At 44.3% G+C, this 21,321-nt stretch overlaps 1 protein-coding gene across 1 annotated transcript in view; it reads right to left on the reverse strand.

Annotated features, from left to right (window-relative positions):
• Nucleotides 1-18,698, reverse strand: part of SMPD3 (sphingomyelin phosphodiesterase 3) — a 158,588-nt gene extending 139,890 nt beyond the window's left edge. Inside the window, exon 1 of the mRNA XM_029911769.1 lies at nt 18,627-18,698. The gene's annotated coding sequence lies outside the window, so the exon portion shown is untranslated. The remainder of the gene's footprint in view (nt 1-18,626) is intronic.
• Between the last annotated feature and the right edge of the window lie 2,623 nt (nt 18,699-21,321).

Genomic DNA, 21,321 nt, shown 5'->3' on the forward strand with positions numbered 1-21,321 from the left:
CAAGTTTTCTGACACAGTAACCTGCAGGAAATTGGAACCTGAATGGGACAATTTGAAGAGCTAGAGGTTACTTTCTTTCATTCCTTCCTATCTTTTAAATTATCCATTCCGGAACTGAGGTATATTCATGGAATGTTTTAGTGAACTTTCACAGCATGTGGTTGTAAACTAAAAGTTTCAGCCTCCCGTTAAGTCATCATATCACAGTTGATGATATGGATTGATTATTCTACCTGAAAACTTAATGGGGGCTGAACTAGTCACATTTTTATTTTTTCATCTTTTGTATAACAAGAGAACAGCAAGCCTCTTACAGTGTGTTGCATATGAAATCATTCAGAAGTAAAGACAAATCATTTACATTAGTGGACCTCCAGGTTTGTATTAATAATCCAATTTGTTCCTTGTACTTGGCAAACTATTAGAGTACTGTACCATCTGCCAATATTTGGAAGCTACTGAGACTTCCTAGTAGAGAATTTATTTTTTAGTAACTAATGTAGCTCAAAGGATCTGCTGCTGTCCTCCAAAGTAGACACATTAGTACAGTTAATCTTCTTCTTTAATCAGTTCTTGTAGCTCTTTATTCATTTTGTTAACTGTTGTCTGAACTGTGCGTTCCATCTACCTTAAATTTGTCAGCCTTCCGAATTTATATCCTCTGTGGTCTCCTGAAATAATTCCTCTTCCTCCTTTCTAATGCTGTGCTTCCAACATATCCTAAATCCCATGTTAGGGTTTTGTAACAGTCAAAGAAGACGAGAGAGACATGGGGCAAGCCAATGCTCGGGCCAAAGATGCCAAAGATGGTCAGGTCACTATACAGCAGCATATAAGTGCTCTCTTCTCTTCCTCTTAGGTGCTGAGCATGCCACCTTTGCAATGCTTCCACCCCACGACCTTGAGCTGTGCTCATGACCCAAAGATTGTTTCTCTGCATCAGGCTGCTATTAGAGGGGGGGAGGGATAGCTCAGTGGTTTGAGCATTGGCCTGCTAAACCCAGGGTTGTGAGTTCAATCCTTGAGGGGGCCATTTAGGGATCTGGGGCAAAAATCTGTCTGGGGCTTGGTCCTGCAGGGGGTTGGACTAGATGATCTCCTGAGGTCCCTTCCAACCCTAATAGTCTATGATTCTAGACTGCCTGGCCAGCCATGGATAACAACCCCTTTATTATCTAGCAAGACACTGTGAATAAGAATGGACAAGAATATTTCCAAGCAGCTATCTCATATTGAAAAGATTAGTTGAGCATAAAGTTTTGGTACCAGAAGCAGTAATAAAAATAAATATGCATGTTCTAAATGTGTCTCACCAATGGCTCAAACAATCCATACTTTCTAGTCACAGAAACTCAGAAGGATTTTCACTTTAAATGGGTATAATCAGAAAACATTGTCACTGAGCTAGGCATGAGAAGTGGTAAGCTCCATAAAAGAGGGTTGCTATCATCTGAATTGAAAAGGGTCATATTTTATGATGCTTTAAGCTCAGTTACCAATTAAGATGAACAAAAGTGAGCCACGTACTTCTAATGTCTACAACTACAGGACTCTGCAAACGTAGGCAGTACATATTCTTAAGCAATATGGAGTAAAAATCTTGTAGGTAACGTAATAAAATTAATTCCCCCTTCCCTTTACCGGTAAAATATCGTTTGGGCTAATACTGACCTGCTCCTTAAACACCATTTTTTAAAAAATGCAACTTTTAAATGTCTATTGTCTCTAAAGTGATTCTTGTGTATCTGCTTTTGCCTAATCTCTTCCATGACATGACAGAGTTGCCATTAGTTAAGTTACCAAGCCTGAATTCACCAGCATGTCTATCACATAAAGTAGGGCTTTAGCAAAGTAGTCAAAATACATTCTAAAAGTAACTTCTCATGTTCTGTGATTTAAGAACATAAGAATGGCCAGACCGGGTCAGACCAAAAGTCCATCTAGCCCAGTATTCTGTCTACCGACAGTGGCCAATGCCAGGTGCCCCAGAGGGAATGAATAGAACAGGTAATCATCAAGTGATCCATCCCCCTGTCGCCCATTCCCAGCTTCTGGCAAACAGAGGCTAGGGACACCATCTCGGCCCATTTATCTTGCACTTTTGACTGAATCATCTACACTATCTAGTCATCCATTTCTGTCACAACTACTAACATTTCACACCTCTGAGCAGCTTCCCAGCAGCCATGGTCTTTAAAACAAAACAAAAAACAAAAAAAAACCCCAACACACAAACAACTTGCTACAAAAATAATTCCACCAAAATTTTGGCCTTGTTGCAATTCCTGTGGAGCTGCAACTTGGGCTTTTTACTCTTTCATAAACTGCAATTAAAGCCTTGTGTGCTGCTGTGGGGATACAGTCTCTGCTTACTGCTGCTGCAGCTGTTGTTCTGCCTGCCACTGTTCCTTTGTGCAGGGAGTGTCTGCAAATCCTACCTCTAGTAACAAATGTGAATGGCATGTCCATGTCAACAGAGCACACAGCCCAAGTTTAAATCCAAACTCACCCCCCTTCCTGGCATATAGCTTTACTAGTACATGACAAATTCTAATGAAACAGACACCAGCCTAACCTTCTTCCCTGAGCTCAGCTGTCCCCATGCTATGTCCTCCTCAGCAATAAAAAAGGGAAAGCCAGGGAAAAGCATAACAGGTACTTAAGAAGAGAAAGATACAGCCAGCAGATACTAACTACAAAATGGCCACTTCGGAGTCACAGCTGACTGTCTCTGCCAAATTTAAAGGGCCAATCCTAGAAAGACATGCTGGGGGAAGCATGCCTCTCAGACAGCAACTGTGCATTGGGGAGAGTAAGTAGAACTAAGAAGTTAAAGGAGCTGCTTTAGTAGGTTTGCCAATTTTCTAATTGCTGAAAACCGGACACCCCGGCCCTGCCTCTTCCCCTGAGGCACTGCCTCCTCCCATTCCGTTCCCCCCACCCACCCCCAGGCCCAGCTGCCAGGGACAGGACCAAGTGAACCAGAAACATGCCAGGGGGGAGGGGGCTCCCGCTCATTCAACCCCTGCCCCTAGCAGCTAGGGCAGCATAAGTCCGCCCCCTGCCTGGGCCCTGCTGACGAAGACAGGGACCAAGCGAGCCACAGTCATTACCCGCCTCCCCACCGCATGCTCAGCCTCTGTCCTCGGGCCTCCGCTGCCTCCTAGCCAGGCTCTCTCAGGCAGAAGTGGTTCCGTCCCACACACAGCTGCCAAGGAGAGTGGCCGAACGTGCCAGAAGGAGGCGCAGAGAGAGAGAAGGACAGAACCCCTCTCCTTCCCCCCACCCCCGGCAAGCCAATCTGGGGGCGGGGGAGGACACTTGACCCTGCAAGCCCCTCCTACGCATTGCCCCTGGCTGACTGCACACTGCCGTGTCTCCTTTTCAACCGGACTTTCCGGTCAAAAAAAGAGACACCTGGAAACCCTATGCTTTAGGGTTATACCTATCATCTAACGTTACCCTCCAGCACCTCCTGTGTCCTAGCTTCTAGTTCCCTCGCTAGAGAGCCACTCCCACCTTCTTCACATCCTGGGTGCAGTTAGTTGGCAGTACATGACACAGCTTCTCTTCCTCTCAAGCCTGCACAGTTGGACTCATGGTCCTAAATAAATCTGGCTTTGGAAATGGAGGTGTATGAATAATAGTATCTATTAAAACTATTTCAGAAATACTTTAGAATTTTACGGTAAAATATGGCATCAACGAGATGCATAGCTATGTGGTGTTATACAGATTATTGGCACTTATTTGGGATGAATAATTGGCTTTACTCCTTGTGAGTTATGCAGTCACTCCAAACTCATGTATGAAGATTTTATTAACATTACCACATCATCATGTACTGTATATCTGCATGCTAGTTAGCCTTACAGTCATCATCTGAATAGTGACAGGTTTCAGAGTGGTAGCTTTGTTAGTCTGTATCAGCAAAGAGAATGAGGAGTACTTGTGGCACCGTAGAGACTAACAAATTTATTTGAGCATAAGCTTTCGTGGGCTAAAACCCACTTCATCGGACGCATGCAGTGGAAAATACAGTAGTAAATGTAAATTATCACTACAAAAGTTTTTTTCCCCTCCTGCTGATAATAGCCCACCTTAACTGATTACTCTCGTTATAGTTAGTATGGCAACACCCATTTTTTCATGTCCTCTGTGTATATATATTTTCCTACTGTATTTTCCATTGCATGCAGCCGATGAAGTGGGTTTTAGCCCACAAAAGCTTATGCTCAAATAAATTTGTTAGTCTCTAAGGTGCCACAAGTACTCCTCGTTCTTTTTTCATCTGAATAGTGAAAATGAGCCAATAGCACAAGACAATGGGTACTTCCTATTGAGTACCCCCCAGCTACCTTGTTCAGAAGCAGCCACCCATAAAAAGAAACATACTGTTCTCTGCACAGGCCTTTAGAGACAATGATTCAACTTTTTTGTATCCATAAATAAAAATAAGATAATCTCCACTGCTGTTTCTTAAATCTGCAGGTATCAGTGAAAGGGCTTGGTCATACTTTAAATGAAGGTTTTTCCAGGTGCTCATTTATTAAAACATTAATTTTATATTAGGGCCAGACTGTGCCCCAAAAGATCCAAGTGAAAAGGGGAACCTTCTACATGCAAATTCTGCATTAACCACATAAGGCAGGGGGGATATGCTGCCACAGAGGAAAAAACGGTTACCCACCTTTCGTAACTGTAGTTCTTCAAGATGTGTTGCTCATGTCCATTACATTCTAGGTATGTGCGCGCCCATGTGCATGGACATCAGAGACTTTTGCCTTAGCGGTATCTGTAGGGCCAGCTGTGGCACTCTCTGGGGTGCTGTGCTCACACCACGGTATATCAGGTACCACCGGACCTACGCCCTCTCTGTTCCTTCTTGCTGACAACTCCAACGGAGAGGTAGGAGGGCGGGTAATGGAATGGACATGAGCAACACATCTCGAAGAAGAACAATAGTTATGAAAGGTGGGTAACCGTCTTTTCTTCTTTGAGTGCTTGGCTCATGTCAATTCCACTCTAGGTGACTCACAAGCAGAATCCTTGGAGGTGGGCTCAGAGTTCAGACTTGCAGACTGGAGCATCGCTGTGCTGAAACTGAGCTTGCTGGGTCAGGACATAATGCAAAGAGAATGCGGGGACGGATGACGAGGTCGCGGCCCTACAAATTTCTTGGATCAGCACCCGAGCGAGGAAGGCTGCTGATGACGCCTGCGCCCTAGTTGAATGAGTAGTCACAATCGCCGGCAGGGGCACCTTCGCCAGCTCATAACTGTAGAGGATGCAGGCAGTGATCCAGGACAAGATTCTCTGGGAAGAGACTGGGCAACCCTTTATCCAGTCTATGACAGCAACAAATAACTGCGTAGACCTGGAACGGCTTCGTTCATTCTATGTAGAAGGGTATGCAGCCTATGTTCCTCATTTGTTGTGTGAGGCTTTAAACACAGGACCAGTAGGTATAGGTCTTGACCAGTATGGAATTGGGAGATGACCTTGGGCAGAAAGACCGGGTGTGGGCGCAGCTGGACCTTGTCCTCATAGAAGACCATACATGGCATTTCTGATGTGAGCACCCTTATTTTGGACATCATACGGGCCACAGTTATAGCAACCAAGAAGGCAACCTTCCATGAGAGAAGCAGGAGGGAGTAGGAGGCCAAGGGCTTGACGGAGCATGAGTCTTGACAGTACAAGATTCAGGTCCCAACAAGGGACCGGTTCCCGGATATGCGGGTAAAGGTGCTCCAGACCTTTCAGGAACCATGCTATCGTCGGATGGGCGAAGACCGACCTGCCTTGGAACGGAGAGTGGAATGCTGAAATGGCTGCCAGGTGAACCTTGACCGAGGATAGTAACAGACCCTGGAGCTTAAGACGCTGCAAATAGTTCAGGATGCCTTGCAGTGGGGCCTCTTCTGCACGAACGTGACAATCCAAAGCCCAACGCGTGAACTGCTACCATTTCGCCACATAGGTGCCCCTTCTGGAGGGTGTACAGGTACTCAAATCCTTTCGCTGAAACTAAATACTTCTTTTCTGCCCTCTTGGAAGTGGGCAGGATGGAGGACAGGGTTTGCCAGATGTTTTTGGCGATGTTCAGGACCGCACCAGGAGTGCGACGCGGGCTGGGGTGGATGCTGATAACACATTAAACAATGTGTCCGTCTGCTCCTCCATCTCCTCTGCCTTGAGGCCCAAGTTGGAAGCCACCCTGATGCGGAGCAGCACCTGATGCTCCCTAAAATTGTCTGGCGGGCTAGCTCTTGAGGGACCCACCACTGACTCATCCGGAGAGGAGGAGGATGATTGGACTACCGGGGGAGGGCTGGTGGTGTCCTCCCCAGCCAGAGAGGTGAGTACTGGCTCCTCACCCGTGGCGGCTACCAGAGCGTCCTCCATCGAGCCCGGTGACGTCAGCGCTGCCTTCAGTCTGTCTGGTTCGGTGCCTGAGGACTGGTGGGAGTGCGGCAGCATGGGAATGCCCAAGGCGTTCCAATAAGGCCATTGGGTCGGCCACTGGCCTTGCTGCCATGTTGGCACCAATGCAGTAGACGCGCCCTCCAGAGCCTAATCGCATTGGTATCTGGGCAAGGGGCTGAACTGCGCCTCCAAGCCCAAGAAGTCGTCTCCCTCCGGTGACCAGGGCAGGGCCGTCGAGGCTTGGGTCTGGCAGCTCACTGTTGCTGCCTGTGACAGGGTTGGGACTCACCACTGTGGTGCCTCCTACCGGTTGTCTCGGGGAATTGGTTCGATCCGGTAGAGCGCTCCCTTCTGGAGACGTCCCGTCTGTCGTCTCGCCTTCAGTTGGCGCGCAAACTCGCGTTGCTCCCCAACGCACAGCGTCCTCTTCTGGAACACTGCCCTCCGACAGTGTCCCCTTGTTCATTCACACCCCCTTCCAGGGGAGGTTGGATGGCCCACAGTCTTACACCTTCAAGTCCGATCCCCTCGGTCAAGGATCTGGTGTAGCATCGGCCGGCCGCTCCCTACGGCCTATGGCTGAGGGTATGGCCCAATAGACCAATAAAGGGGAAAAGGGGGGGGGGGGGACTCAGGCCCGCCCACTACTCTGAGTCCCAGTCCAGAGGCCCTCTAGCGACAGTCTTGCTGTCCTCCTTCTCCTTCCTCCTCTGGCTACTCCTCTGGACCACTTCCCCAACGGCCCTTCTCTGTGCTAGGCCTTCTCCTTCCCGACCTGCCGCCTGGCAGGCTACATAGCAGGGCCTTCTCCCACTCTCTGAAGCTGGCCTGCACTGCGCTGTCCGTGGTGCTGGCCTCCCAGGTCTGGAGACAGACCTTCCCCTCTGAAGGCCTGGGACAGACTGACTGCTCTTGCTCTGAGCAGTCTTTTATATGGCTGAGCTGGGCCCTGATTGGCTGGCCCCAATCTGTCCTCTGATTGGCTCCCAGTAAGCCCTGCTCGGATTGGCTGCGCGTCTACGCAGGCGCCCAGGCCTGCCGCAGCCCACACTCTCCGTGTGTGGGGCAGCCGCCCCATCACACTGCCGGTGACTGGGAACTGGGAGGGTGTCCACTGCATTGTTGGCTTGGGCCCTTTACTGCTTCCTGGAGTTGGTGGTGAGTCCTTTTAGGGGAAGGAACTCCCTGAGGCCAAGCCCTTTTGCGGGTCCAGAGTGGGCATAAGTTCGGTTGGGCTGGCTCGGTGCCATCTTCTTAGGTTTCTTCCTCAGTGCTGGCAATGGGGATCGGTGCCGGGAGGAACCCAGTGCTGTGGGTGCACACTGCACCAAAGTAGAAGCACTAGGTGCCTCATTGGGCTGCTCTGGCTTCAAAGCTGGGCACAAGGCAGCCTGCCTCAGGAGGGCCCTGATACATATGTCACACTCCCTCTGAGTCAGAGGACAAAAGTTTTTACAGATGCGACAGCGCTTCTTTATGGGGATTCCATGAGACAGCTTAGACAACTATCATGAGGGTCACTAACAGACGTAGTCCTGTTACATGTGAAGCACAGCTTAAAAGCCAGGGACTGGGGTATGTCCCGCCTAGGGAAACATCCCCGCTGGGACACACACTAATGCTTAACAGCTACTTAACAACTAACAATGGTTAAACTATTTACAGCTAGAAGCACAAGGCTGAGATAAAAGAAAAAACCGCTTTGCCAAGTGTATCAATTTTTATAGTGTGGCCCTCTACCTATAAACTACTAGCTGAACTAGTCTGACAGCATCTGTTCCGGTGTGCTCATGCAGGATGCCAAGGAATGGTTGGCACACTGCTAGAGCTATTGTGCAGATGACAGAAAAAAGATTTTTCGACATGTTACAACTGGAAGTAGACCTGTGTTACGGAAGTCTCCAAAGCTGAGACGTGTTTGGATAAGATTTTCAGTTCTCGGCACTCTCTTTAGTGCACCAAACTAGAAATTTTGATCTGAATATGAACTTCCCTGAAGTCTGGAAGAACTGAGAGATAATTCTCTGGTTTCAACCCATCTGTACTTAAGAAATCCTTCCAAACAATTATGTCTTTGTGAAATTTCTAGGGCTTCTATTGTGTTCAGATTTTTATTGCATTCTCCTCACCATGAGGCTACAGTTGGGACTGCTGAAGTCACACAGACCAGAAACTGCAGACAACGGTCAATGTTATAAATATTCTGAGTAAATAATGTAAATCTTAAAGTTACGTAAAGGCGGAGGGGAAAACATAATCCCTGTCTGGAAAGTCACCTGAACACTTAAAAAGTCCAAACAAATAGCAAGTCTCAGAAAATGTGCATGCATGTTTGTGGGAGGGCAAGGGAGCAAAGATTTCCTTGGCCTCTTCTCGACAAATAAATTATGGCTTCTAAAACAGGTTTCTTTTATAAACACTCCCAGGGATCAACCAGCAAGCCCTTTCTTTCTTTATTCCTCCTCTCCCCCACACCCCCAAGGTATGCTTTTACTCTTGGGCTGACTCCAAACAGAGGAGTTCTGGAGAATGAGAACTTTCCTTTCCTCTTCCTGCTCAAAAGCAGCTTGAATATGCTCCAAATTTTTAAGTTTAAAAACAAAGAACTGTCCCAGTACCGAGATTGGAAAAATAGGGTCACTTTTCCATTCCCTAAGGCAGTTCTAAAATACCAGGTGGGGAAATGGGGGGGGGAGCGGAGACACATTTTCAGTCATCTTAAAAATTTTAATATCAAGCTCTTCAATACGGTCTTCCCATCTGCCAGGCTCCACCTGTTCCTGTAGCAACAGGACATACAGTGCAGTGTGCAGCACTGGCACGCAGATGTTTCAGACTGTATTTCTTAAGGTGTCCATTTTCCCTTTCGTATATGCATTTTGCCATCAATAGGAATTGCACACATGCAGGGCCCAATTCTACAAGTTTCCTGTGACATGCAGAGCACCCTCAACACCCATTAGTTGTGCTCAGCACCTTCAAGGATTGGGCTTGTAGTGAAGGGAAAATAGATTTTTAACAAATTAAAAATTCTTCAACCAGAGGACAATTTAAAAAAAACTAATATTTAAGTAAATATGTTCTTTTCTCCAATTTGGTAACAGTTATAAACACATCAAAGATTTAGAAGTGTTTTCCTTAGTTTTCCAGTGGTCATAAGGCATACATACCTATTTCTCTCCAGATCCTTTCATAGCTGAAGTGCACACAGAATAGGTCAGGTAGTGTGTGTGTGTGTGTGTGTGTGTAAGTAAAACTCTTTGCACGCTCCTGTTCCTGGGACCACTATATGTTGAGTCTGTTCCCCTGTGTTATTAGAGTATCCTCAGGCTACTTTGACAGACACTAGCTGCATAAGCTGCAGCCAGGGATTAGTATGTTGTAGAGATACACCATTCACCCTCCATCTGTCTGGCATAGTAGGAACATGGGCATAGCTGGCATAAGAATCTCCATGCCAGCTCCCTACCAGAGAATCCCCTTTGTTCGGACAGGAATATTCCAAGGAGCAGAGACACCACTGTAGGGCTACACTGCAGTGGAAGTACAGCACAACCAAACCACACTGCATGAGGGAATCTGGCCCCTAGCATATAGCCTGGGGAATTAGCTACTCAACTCAATTAATTTTAATGGGAGCCACATAGGTAAATTCTCATGCGTTGTGCTGAATATTTACCCATACGATATCTAAGGGTTAATAACAGCATTTCTAATAATAAAAGCCCTGCTCCAGTCAGGGAGGAGTGTGAAAGACATTCAAATAAACTTGACACAATATGAAATGTTAAAATATTTGGAATATTTAAGTGAGTCTTCTTCAGGACAGAATGGACTTCTGGACTCTTACTAATAAGGGGCTGATCCTGTGAACACACATCTCTATTTAAATGGGACTATTGAAATGCATAAGTCGAAACCTAAAGGTCAAAACCTAAAACAACTTTCTTGATTGGAAGTGATGTGAAGGGATCCTCAAACCTCAGATGCTAGTGCAAGTTCTCTAGTAATGCTGCATTTATGAAGTCTTCTATATTAAAGAGCCAATCTAATAATAATAATAATAATAATAATATATGGAGATATACCTATCTCATAGAACTGGAAGGGACCTTGAAAGGTCATTGAGTCCAGTCCCCTGCCTTCACTAGCAGGACCAAGTACTGTCCCTGACAGGTGGTGGTTTGTTTTTTTTTGCCCCAGATCCCTAAATGGCCCCCTCAAGGACTAACAACCCTGGGTTTAGCAGGCCAATGCTCAAACCACTGAGCTATCCCTCCCCCCTAAACTGCTGTACATTGCATTACCAAAAATCCATTGTGAGAACTTTAGTGAACACCAGAATATAGCTGCTTTTGCTTAAACCCATAGTACTAAATATACAGATTTCAAAAAATCTTTTGCACTTTAATTGCAGACTACAAAAATTTAGCCATTTCCCAGCAAACATACTGATTTCTAATTTTAAACAGTTATTTGCTAATCATTGCTAATCATTATGCAGCAACCTTTCGCCCTCAGTGGGGTTCAGCATCAGATTAGCATCAGCTAAAGACCTGAGAGTTGTACCCTGTGGCTAAGTAAGGGGAAAAGCCATGCTGTTAGTTTAATAGTTTGGTCAGATGTTACTTTTGATGAAAAAGAAGAAGAAGATTGGGTCTGTGAACTCCGATTTCACTACTGTGTCAGTTCTTCCATCATGGGAGAAGTCAAGCTTTCAGAATAAGTGTGACAAATTTTCAAAGACCATACTTAGAACTGTTCTAGGCTTTTCCACACGTGAACAGCTGTGCATGGGAAACCTGAATTACTGCTCATTGCAACATTCTATGGACCTGGTTCAAATACAGTATAAGTCAGCAGGAATCTTCCTGGTGACTTCTATAGGAATTGGATTCAGCCCTATGTAAGCAAAACTTGCAGGTGCAATTTTAAAGTTTGGCTTTGAGGATGGCTGAGCTATTTTAACTGTACCCACAATATTCGCAGGCAAATACCTCCTAAACAGAAAAAAACTGTATCTATATGTATAAATGGGGTTTTGCAAACGCAATGGATAGACCCACAAACTTTAAATTTTCCATCTGTCTACACAAATGGCCTCAGATGTAAAAATCTAATAATGATATCCAAAGGAAACTCATGTGCTAACTTAATTAAATCATTTGCAGTAACATCTAGAACATGGTAGGCTCCAAACAGACATACAAAGAAGGGACAGTAATTGGAAGTTTAAGATTTTCAAAACAAAACTTCCATTCCTGAGTTTTTCCAGTTGTCTGTTAAATGTATGGCGTTGTCTAAAACTCAGGGCAAGTGCCAGAGAGGTCACAGAAACAAAATATACGGTTATTATACCAAATGTAGCTTCTGATGTTTTTTCTTTGTAAAGTTGGGTGAAGAGAAATGAGAGAAACTGACCAGTAAACTCTGAATGCAAAAACGTGTTCAGCCTAATCTTCCCAGTAGGATATAAAAAGTGTCAAATCAGAGGGTCTGCACAAAGTATACTGAAGTGCTCTATAAACCATGTAGAACTTGCACTGCAATACCCACATTCATATGGCAATATCAGATTTGGCTTAACAATAGTCAGGTGAGGCCTTTTCTACACAATATTGGAATTAAAAGGCCAATTGCAGGGGATATTTTTAAGTATTGCACTATCCCAATAAAGACTGTCACAGGGTGATGGGCCCTGGGGATTAAGACAGGGCCAGGGCACCCATGCCTGAATGATTCAACCCTAAGCTAATTGATTAATTAGGCCCTGGAAGATGGGGGAATTTGTTTGGAATACTCTACCAATAAGGGAGTTTGACAGAGGATGATTAATTGTTACTCTGAGAAAGAAAGGCAGGGAATATAGAGACAGAGAGCTCTGTCTGGACAGGGAGGACGTCCCTGTGGACAGACCTAAAAGGGAGAAAACAGACCTTTTATAGGGGAAGTTGTGGAGGGAGGGTGTAGGGGGTGATATTGCTGCAAGATGCTCATTAGCAGTCAGGAAGACAGCCAGGGAGCTGGAGAGAAGTTGCAGGAACTGTGGTGAAAGCCTAAATTGAAGGGGCAAACTGGTATTGAAGCCAGCTGTTGGAAGAACTTTTGTAAACCCTGAATTGAAGGCCAGGGAGGCTAGGATTAAAAGGACATTAAGTTAAAATAAGTGATACTCTGAGAGGGGAACACACTGAGAAATTTCTGTTGGAGTAGATTCTTCTTCTGGGAAAAGGAGGCAGGGAACTTGCAAAGCTGGCCTAATCCAGGAAGGGGAGTGAGGGAGGCAATGGGTATACTGTTAGAGGCATAAATACAAAAGAAAATTAATTTCAATGTGCCTCAAAGTAGCTGTATTAAACAGATATTTGTGTATCTGTCTCAGTTGACACATAGCATTTCTGTGTCAGGCCAAAGGGACTAAGAATGACATGAATCCCATTTGGTGGCTAGAAATTACAAAAACAAACCAAAACAATATTAAAAAGTGGAGAAGAGAGCAGAAAAACCGTTGCAAAACCAAGAAAAAAAGAAGTGGGGAGGAAAAAAAAAATCAAACTATAAAATATAAAGTATCCTGAGGCAAAACCAGGAAATAAAATCTCAAAAGTAAAATGTGGCAGAAGAATCTTTGTCAACCACAAACGTGTTAAAAACATGGCAACTAAGGAGAGAGAAAAAGAACCTGCATTCAAAAAAAGTGATGAAGTGATGGCAGAACATTATAGATGGCAATAGAGAAAGGGAAAACATGTGTGAAAATATAATTTTTGTCCATTTGATCTCTTGCAATGACTCATCTAGAGGCATTGTAGTCCCTCTACCGATAGAGCCTTAGACTGGCATTCAGGAGACATGGAGTCTATCTCTGGCTCTGCCACTGGCCTGCTGTGTGACCATGGGCAAGTCACTTCCTCCTTCTGCACCTCTATTTCCCCTCCCTCCTTTTGTATGACTTGTCTCCTCTCCTCGAAGTGTAATCTCTTTGGGGCAAGGACTGCCTTACTATATGTTTGTACAGTGTCCAGAACAACTGAGATTCAAACACAGCTGGGCCTTCTAGGCACTCTAATAATAAAATTACATGCAGCAAGCCTTTGATATGCCAAAGTGGTGCAGAAGTCTCTTATGGTGGTTAGAACCCAGTCCTTGCTGTAACTGTAATCAGTCGAACATTTATTTCTGTCTAGCTTTTGTATCATTATGTATTATTTGAATTACTGTAGTGCTTAAGAGCCCCAATTGCGCACCAGGACCCCATTGTGGTAGGTGGTGTACAAAATGGCAGTCCTTGCCCCAAAGAGCTTCTAATATAAGTAGGATTCAAATCTGCACAGTGCTGAATCTATTGTGAGATGCTGGGCAGAATTTTTTTTTTTTCCCCTAAATCTCAATTTTTTCCAGGACAGGAAAAGTTTTCCCCATCCTAAATTGGAAGAGAAAGTCAAAAAAAAATCTCAAAAATGTTGGCAAACTGGAAAAAAATTCAGTTTGGGTCAATCAAAATGTTTCATTTTGATAATTATGAAACATTCCGGTTTGGTTTTAAGTTATTTTATTTTTTATTATAAATTATCTTAAATTTTAAAATAAAGGCATTTCAAACTGAAAAAAAAAATTACTTTGTTCTGACAATGCCATAATGAAGAGTTTGACAATTGGAAAACTTAAAAAAAAAATTGAAATGGGAAATTTGTCAAAACCAATCCTTTCTCGGTAAAAGTTTTGGTTTCAATGTACAGTATTTTTCAAACAGAAAAAGGTTTATCAAAAATTTCCTGACCAGCTCTAGTGCTGAGTACATTTACTTGAAATGTTTTTCAATGGGAGTTGAGGGACCAGTGCTGTTCAAAATATTCAGCGATGATCTGGAAAAAGGGGTAAACAGTGAGGTGACATGATTTGCAGACACAAAATTACTCAAGATAGTTAAGTCCAAAGCTGACTGCAAAGAGTTATAAACAGATCTCACAAAACTGGTTGACTGGGAAACAAAATGGCAGATGAAATTCAATTCAGATAAATGCAAAGAAATGCACACTGGAAAACAATCCCCAACACATACAAAATGATGGGGTCTAAATTAGCCGTCACCACTCTAGAAAATCTTAGACTCATTGTGGATAGTCCTGTAAAAACATCTGCTCAATGTGCAGCAGCAGTCAAAAAAGCTAACAGAATCCTAGGAACGAGATAGATTAGGAAGGGTTAGATAATAAAGACAGAAAGTATCATAATGCCATCATATAAATCCATGGTAAACCAACACCTTGAATACTGCATGCATTTCTGATTGCCCCATCTCAAAAAAGATATTAGAATTGGAAAGAATACAGAAAAGGACAACAAAAATGATAGTGGTATGGAACAGAGTCCGTATGAGAAGAAATTAAAAAGACTGGGACTGTTTAGTTTAGAAAAGAGATGACTGGAGGGGATATAATAGAGGTCTACAAAATCAAGAATGGTATGGAGAAAGTGGATAAGGAGGTGTTATTTACCTCTTCACATAACACAAGAACTAGGGGCCACCTAATGAAATTAATAGGCAGCAAGTTTAAAACAAGAATAAGGAAGTACTTTACATGAGGCACAGTCAAAACTGTGGAACTCATTGCCACAGGATATTGTGAAGGCCAAAAATATAACTGTGTTAAAAAAAATGATTAGATACATTCACAGAGGATAGGTCCATTAATGACTATTAGCCAAGATAGTCAGGGATACAATCCCATGCTCTAGGTGTCACTAAACTTCTCACTGCCAGAAGCTGGGACCGGATGACAGGGGATGGAGATTTTCTGATTGCAGAAAACTGAACACTCTTGCCCTGCCCCCAAGGCCCTGCCCCTAGCTCTTCTGTGAGCCCGACCCTCCGCTCACGCCATCCCCCGTCTTTTGGTTGCTCACTCTCCTCCACCCTCGCTCACTTGCTCTTTTTCACCGGGCTAGGGCAGGGGCTTGGAATGTGGGAGGGAGTGAGAGCTCCAGCTAGGGGTGCAGGCTCCGGGGTGGGGCCAGGGATAAGGAGTTTGGGGTGCAGGAAAGGGCTCCAGGCTGGCGCCGAGGGGTTTGGACCATGGGAGGGGATTGGGATGCAGGAGAGGGTGCGGAGCACGGGCTCTGGGAGGAAGTTTGGATGCGGGAGGAGGCTCAGGGCTCTGGGAGGAGGCTCAAGGCTGGGGGCAGGGGCTTAGGGTGTGGAAGGAGGTGAGGGCGCAGGCTCCCAGTGGCGCTTACCTCAGGTGGCTCCTGGGAAGCAATGGCATGTCCCTCCAGCTCCTAGGCACAGGGGCGGCCAGGGCCAGGGGGTCTCCATGTACTACCCCTGTCCGCAGGCACCGCCCCACAGCTCCCATTGGCCGCAGTTCCCAGCCAATGGGAGCTGTGCAGCTGGCGCTTGGGGCAGCCCCTGCACCACGGGCAGGGGCAGAGCGGGGAGCTGCCCCCCTGACCGCCCCTGCACCTAGTTGCCGGTGGGACATGCCAGCCGCTTCCGGGATCCAGATGCTGCAGCCAGCCGGACTTTTAGTGGCTTGGTCAGCTGTGCTGACTGTAGCCGCCAGGTTCCCTTTTCTACCAGACGTTGCGGTCAAAAACTGGATGCCTGGCAACCCTAGGGATGGATCACTCGATAAATTGCCCTGTTCTGTTCATTCCCTCTGAAGCATCTGGCAATGGCCACTGTCGGAAGACAGGATACTGGACTAGATGGAGCATTGCTCTAACCCAGTATGCCCATTCTTATTTTTTTATGTACTTGAGACCTTGCACAATCAGGCCTATAATGTCCTTTGCAATCTCTCATCATATATAAATTAAAGAGTAGTATTATTTAACCTGGAAAATGGAAGAGTTAGTGGGTTCCTATTTGAGGTGTAACTAGAGAGCAGTGTGGTTTTAGGATAATTTCATATAGGGCATCGAAAGTAGAAACAGTTTAACAATATTTCCAGTGTAAGAAAATTTACCATTCCACTTCTTTTAAGTTTTTATATAGCTGTTAAAATGCAGAACAAATGTGTGACTAAAATCATTTTAAACCTGTGGCTAGAAACTGAAAGGAACTGGATAGTCTCACAAGTCATGTATAGACGTGCTGTGGTGGAAATCCAAGATAAAAAAAAACTGACCTAGTCATCAGTGTTATCTCCAATAAAAGATGGCCTTTCAAGAAAGCAGCTTGAAACCTGACATGCTAGTCCATCCTGAATCCTGTTTTTGCTGTTCATTAATTTAGAGATGGATTAAGCATCTATTACTGAATGGCTCTCAACATTATGTGTAAAGTAACTTGAAAAATGATAATCCAAGCAGGCCTAATGTTTTAGGAGCAGACCCTCAGCACCAAAGCTATTCTCTTGCTGTAAATAAAGGCATGAAAATGGGCATCAATAAAATGACCCAAGCAATTCCTCTTTGGGAGTTCTGAGAACATCTACAGAGGATGTTATTTACTGGTGTGATACAGTTGGTGCCTTTTAGTAGTAGTTTGATAAATGTGCAATAAAGCCTGAGTCCTCATCCATAAAGGTTGAGGAGACTGTTGTAACTATTTTCACTGCAATCAAGGCAGTTGCAGCAAAACCATTTTATAAATAAACTGCATGCCAAAATCATTGTTATTGTATAAACAAAATAAACATTACATAATAAGATATATTTGGTATGCAGGGAATTCAGGCACTGTGTATTGTATTGCAAATAAACAGTGACAGTTAAACCAAAGCAACTTAGAACAGATCTTTTGGCGCAGGCAATTCAGCATTCAGTTTCTTCCAATAGTGTTCAGTATCAGATACTGAAGAGAAAAGTGACTTTTCCCTCTTTCCCCCACTCCAAAAAAACCCAAAACAAAATGTCAACAACCCCAATTCTGCATATGAGAAATTCCTTCCTAACCCCACATTCTCAAGTGATAAAAAAAAATCATGCCATGCTTTGAACCATGAAACGTGGTTACTCTCATCTCTTAGCTTGTGTAGCTGTAGGTGTTACTAATGGTCAAAATTATATAGCTCATTTAAAAATCCAGCCACAATGTTTGTTTCAGTGACCTCCTGTGAAGGAGGCTGACTCTGTTCTGCACAAAGCAGTGTTTCATTTGAATGCTTCAGAATTACTGCAGTGTAGTTTAATCTAAGTAAAAGTAAGGGGCAGCGGGGACAGAGAATATCACAAATCTGAAAACTGAAATTTTTCGTTTTCGAAGACTGAAATGAAAATTTCAACTTGAAACAAATTTTTCAAACAAAAATCTCGAATCAAAACAAATTCTCCAGTCAAAGTGTTTCATCTGAAATCTTCACAGGAACCAATTTCAAATTTGACTGGCTTTAGATACCAACAGGATAAGTGGAGGTTAGACAATAGGTCTTGTTCCCACTCATATGACTGAATTGATCACTAACTTTGGTGATGGTCTCGGCCATGGTACATTAGCAACAACCCTGGGCATCCATCCACCTTTCTGTAGGGCATGGAGCTATCTTCATCTCTGAGTGTACACCACAGACGCAAGTTCCTGGGTTTGCAGAGCTGACGTTGATGAACTTCAGTCCTGTCTACATTCCTCTGCTTAATCCACCCTGCCATGTGTGTGAATGGATTTCACAAAGTGCTATTTTCCCTTGCTTCTAAATTATGTTTATAGGCAACAATGACAAATCACAGAAACTAAACAATACTACCTGAAACATAAGAGTCATCCATGCTTATATATTAATTCATTCTAAAAAATTACGGTATATCTCCTCTAACTGGCAAAACACTTACCTCTCCGTAAAACCAGATAAAATTTACTTTCTTCCACCCTTTGTAAACTCTTAGGGGCAGCAATTATCTTTTACTATGTATGTATAGTGCCTAGAGAAATGTGGCTCTGATCTCGGTTGGTACCACCATAAACACAAATAATTAAATCAATCAGAGTGCCATTTCATGCAACTGAACAAAGTGTCAGGTGGACAGGGAATATGGAAATTAATATATAATTCATGTGCAGATTATCTGCTAGAATATGTTCTTAACCAGTTTTTGTTTTGGTTGTTTACTTAAGACTAAAGCAAGAGTGCAATTCTTCTAGTATTTTTATGATTATAACAAAGAAATACCATGCCATTAGTAAACTAACATTGTTTCCAAGGTTGGGTCATCAAATTTTAAGTTAAGGCACAATTATAAAAGCAAAATTAATATACCTGGAAAAGAACGTGTATAGTTGGTTCTTTCTGTTTCAAGTTTTCATTCAATCCTTGCTGCTTCTGTATAAGCGTCTCTGAAAATTTCTTCACCTGAAATTAGATTTACATTATGTAAGATTTCTTATGAAGATGGGTAAAGCAGTTGCATCAATTACTCATACATGCTAATGAAACTTATCTTAGTCTTAGACTACTATATTGTTCCAATATTTGGTATGCAAGTTAGCCTATATACGGTGTATGTATGCTTATGACAACCACGCAACCAAAACTATCTGGCATAAAAATACAATTGTAGTAACTACACAAGAATGAGGCACCTAAATTGCATGAGCATTTTTGAATACACAGTTCTATAAGCACAATTTTTCAAAACAGTCTAATATTTACATGTCCTCCAATTTAAATGGGATGTAATGATTCATTTATGAGCCACAAACAAAATAAAACTTAGTTTTCTCCAATTAATAGTAAGTCAACAAGCATAAAATATAGTATTTTAACAGCTTAAACTTTCTAAGTATCAAACCACAGTGAAATGTATATGGATAAAGATGAAACTTTAAACAAAAAAACCCGACTTTTTAAATCTTAATGTGCACATGCAACAAATTGGTTGCAAAAGAAAAAGTTTCATTGTCAAATGGGCAGAGAAATAAACTGTGTCACATATGTTGGGCCAATTAATGCTCCCCTATTCACATCCCATTACTCACATGAACAGGATTTTGCCAGTAATGGATATGCTCTATGGCCAAAGGTATATGGCAAGAGGTTTTGAATTTTGCCACTATGGTTCAAAGGGTTAAAATTAAAAACACTCCTGAATGGGAGTGGAGAGACAGGGAACATCATCTCTCCCTGTCCTATTCAAGTTGAAAATGGTTCGAGATGTTCAGATTATTATGTCTCATTAAAACACTGGAAAAATCTGGCGGGACTTTTGTACAGCAAGTGGAAGAAACTTAAGTACAAGAGAACGACAGTACAGCTGTATGAAAAGACAATCAGGAGGTATAGGTTGAACAAAGACAGACAGAGCACCTTTATAGTAATGTGAGGATGATGATAAGCTATTTTTCTTTAATTAAATGGATTACATATGATTAGTGGTCAATAAATGCCAAGAGATGTAAGGTATTTATGTCCAGGGGGGGGGGGGGGGGGCATTAGGACCCAGGAGGTATCTCCCCTCCACCCCCACTCCCCACACACATAGGCTTGGGAGAAAGCTGCAAAGAGGAACCAGCTAGGACTCAGTAGGAGCAAAAGTAGACAAAGAAGGGACCTTTGGAAATCTTTCTACAGTTCTGAGTGGACTTTCTCTACCTTGTGCTGATTGGCTATTTGCTCCAACCCTCCCTCTTCCCCCCCGTCTCTTCACCTCTGCATCACTCCTCTTACCCTTTCTTCCTCTTCCTTTCAATGTCCCCTCTTCCCTTCCCTGTTCTTTTCATTTATCTGATGCCCTCCTAACTAAACCCACCAAGAAAGAAAGAAATCATTGCACTAACATGACATTTGTGGTCAACCCATTGTTCACTCTGCTGGTGTGTTCTGCCCCTCACACACCGGGTCTGTCATGTCTATTTAGATTGTAAGCTCTTTAGGGCAGGGACTGTCTCCTACTCTGTGCACCAGCAGCCCCATTCTTGGTTGGCCTTTAGGCACTTTTGTAATAAACATGAAATTATCAATATTTTAAACTGGCTTGTACACAGTGAATACTAAAGTATTTTAGCAATGCATCCTCTAGTTAAATAACAGAGTAAAATTCATTGCTGCCTGCAGCCTCTATGTAGGCGTTTGAAAAATAAAATCCACCAACTCAAATCCATGGGTAGACAGTGAGGCTAGAGCACAGCCTCTCTGCAGCTACTACTTCAGCCTACAGGCTGGAATAGTAGCCACTGCCCCTCTGTATCTCTAATATAAGCAGTTTGGAAGGTGGTTTGGACCTCAAGTGTAGGGTTACCATACGTCCGTATTTTCCCGGACATGTCCGTCTTTTTTTCTTAAATCGCCGTCCGGGAGGAATTTTTAAATATCTAAAAACGTCTGGGAAAATACGGACGTATGGTAACCCCAAGTCCAAAGTCCCGGGGCTGGCAGCGCTTCCTGGGGCAGCTCCCGGCGCCCGCCCGCCAGCAGGAGCCTGCAGTGTGGGCGGACCCTAGGCACAGAGGCGGAGGGGGACTGCCCAATCAGAGCTGCGGGGACGGGGCTGGCAGGCACCGGCAGCGGGCAGAGAGTCCTCCGTCCCCATCCCAAAGAGCCAGAGGGACCTGCCGGATGCTTCCCGGGAGCTGCCCCAGGTAAGCACCGCCAGGACTCCCCACCTCGCCCCCCAGTAGGTCCCTCTAGCTCTTAGGGTTGGGTTGGGGGGGGGCGCGGAGGGCTCTCTGCGCGCTGCCGGCACCTGCAAGCCCCGCTCCGTGGCTCCGACAGCTCCCATTGGCGCTTTTACCAGCCAATGGGAGCCATGGACATCGCGCTTGTGGCGAGCGCAGCACGTGGAGATCCCTCAACTGCCCCTGATCCAAGGAGCCAGAGGGACCTGTGGCAGGAGGGGCGAGTAGGCGTGGAGGGGGAGGTGAAAAGGTGAACGGTGAACAGCGGGGGTTGAGTAGGTGAGGGGTAGGTGAGTAGGGCGGGGTGAAAAGGCCAGCAGCAGTTGAAGAGGCCAGCGGCA

This window comes from Terrapene carolina, unplaced genomic scaffold (assembly GCF_002925995.2).
Source record: "Terrapene carolina triunguis isolate 2854851 unplaced genomic scaffold, T_m_triunguis-2.0 Scaffold130, whole genome shotgun sequence".
Taxonomy (NCBI): Eukaryota; Metazoa; Chordata; order Testudines; family Emydidae; genus Terrapene; species Terrapene triunguis.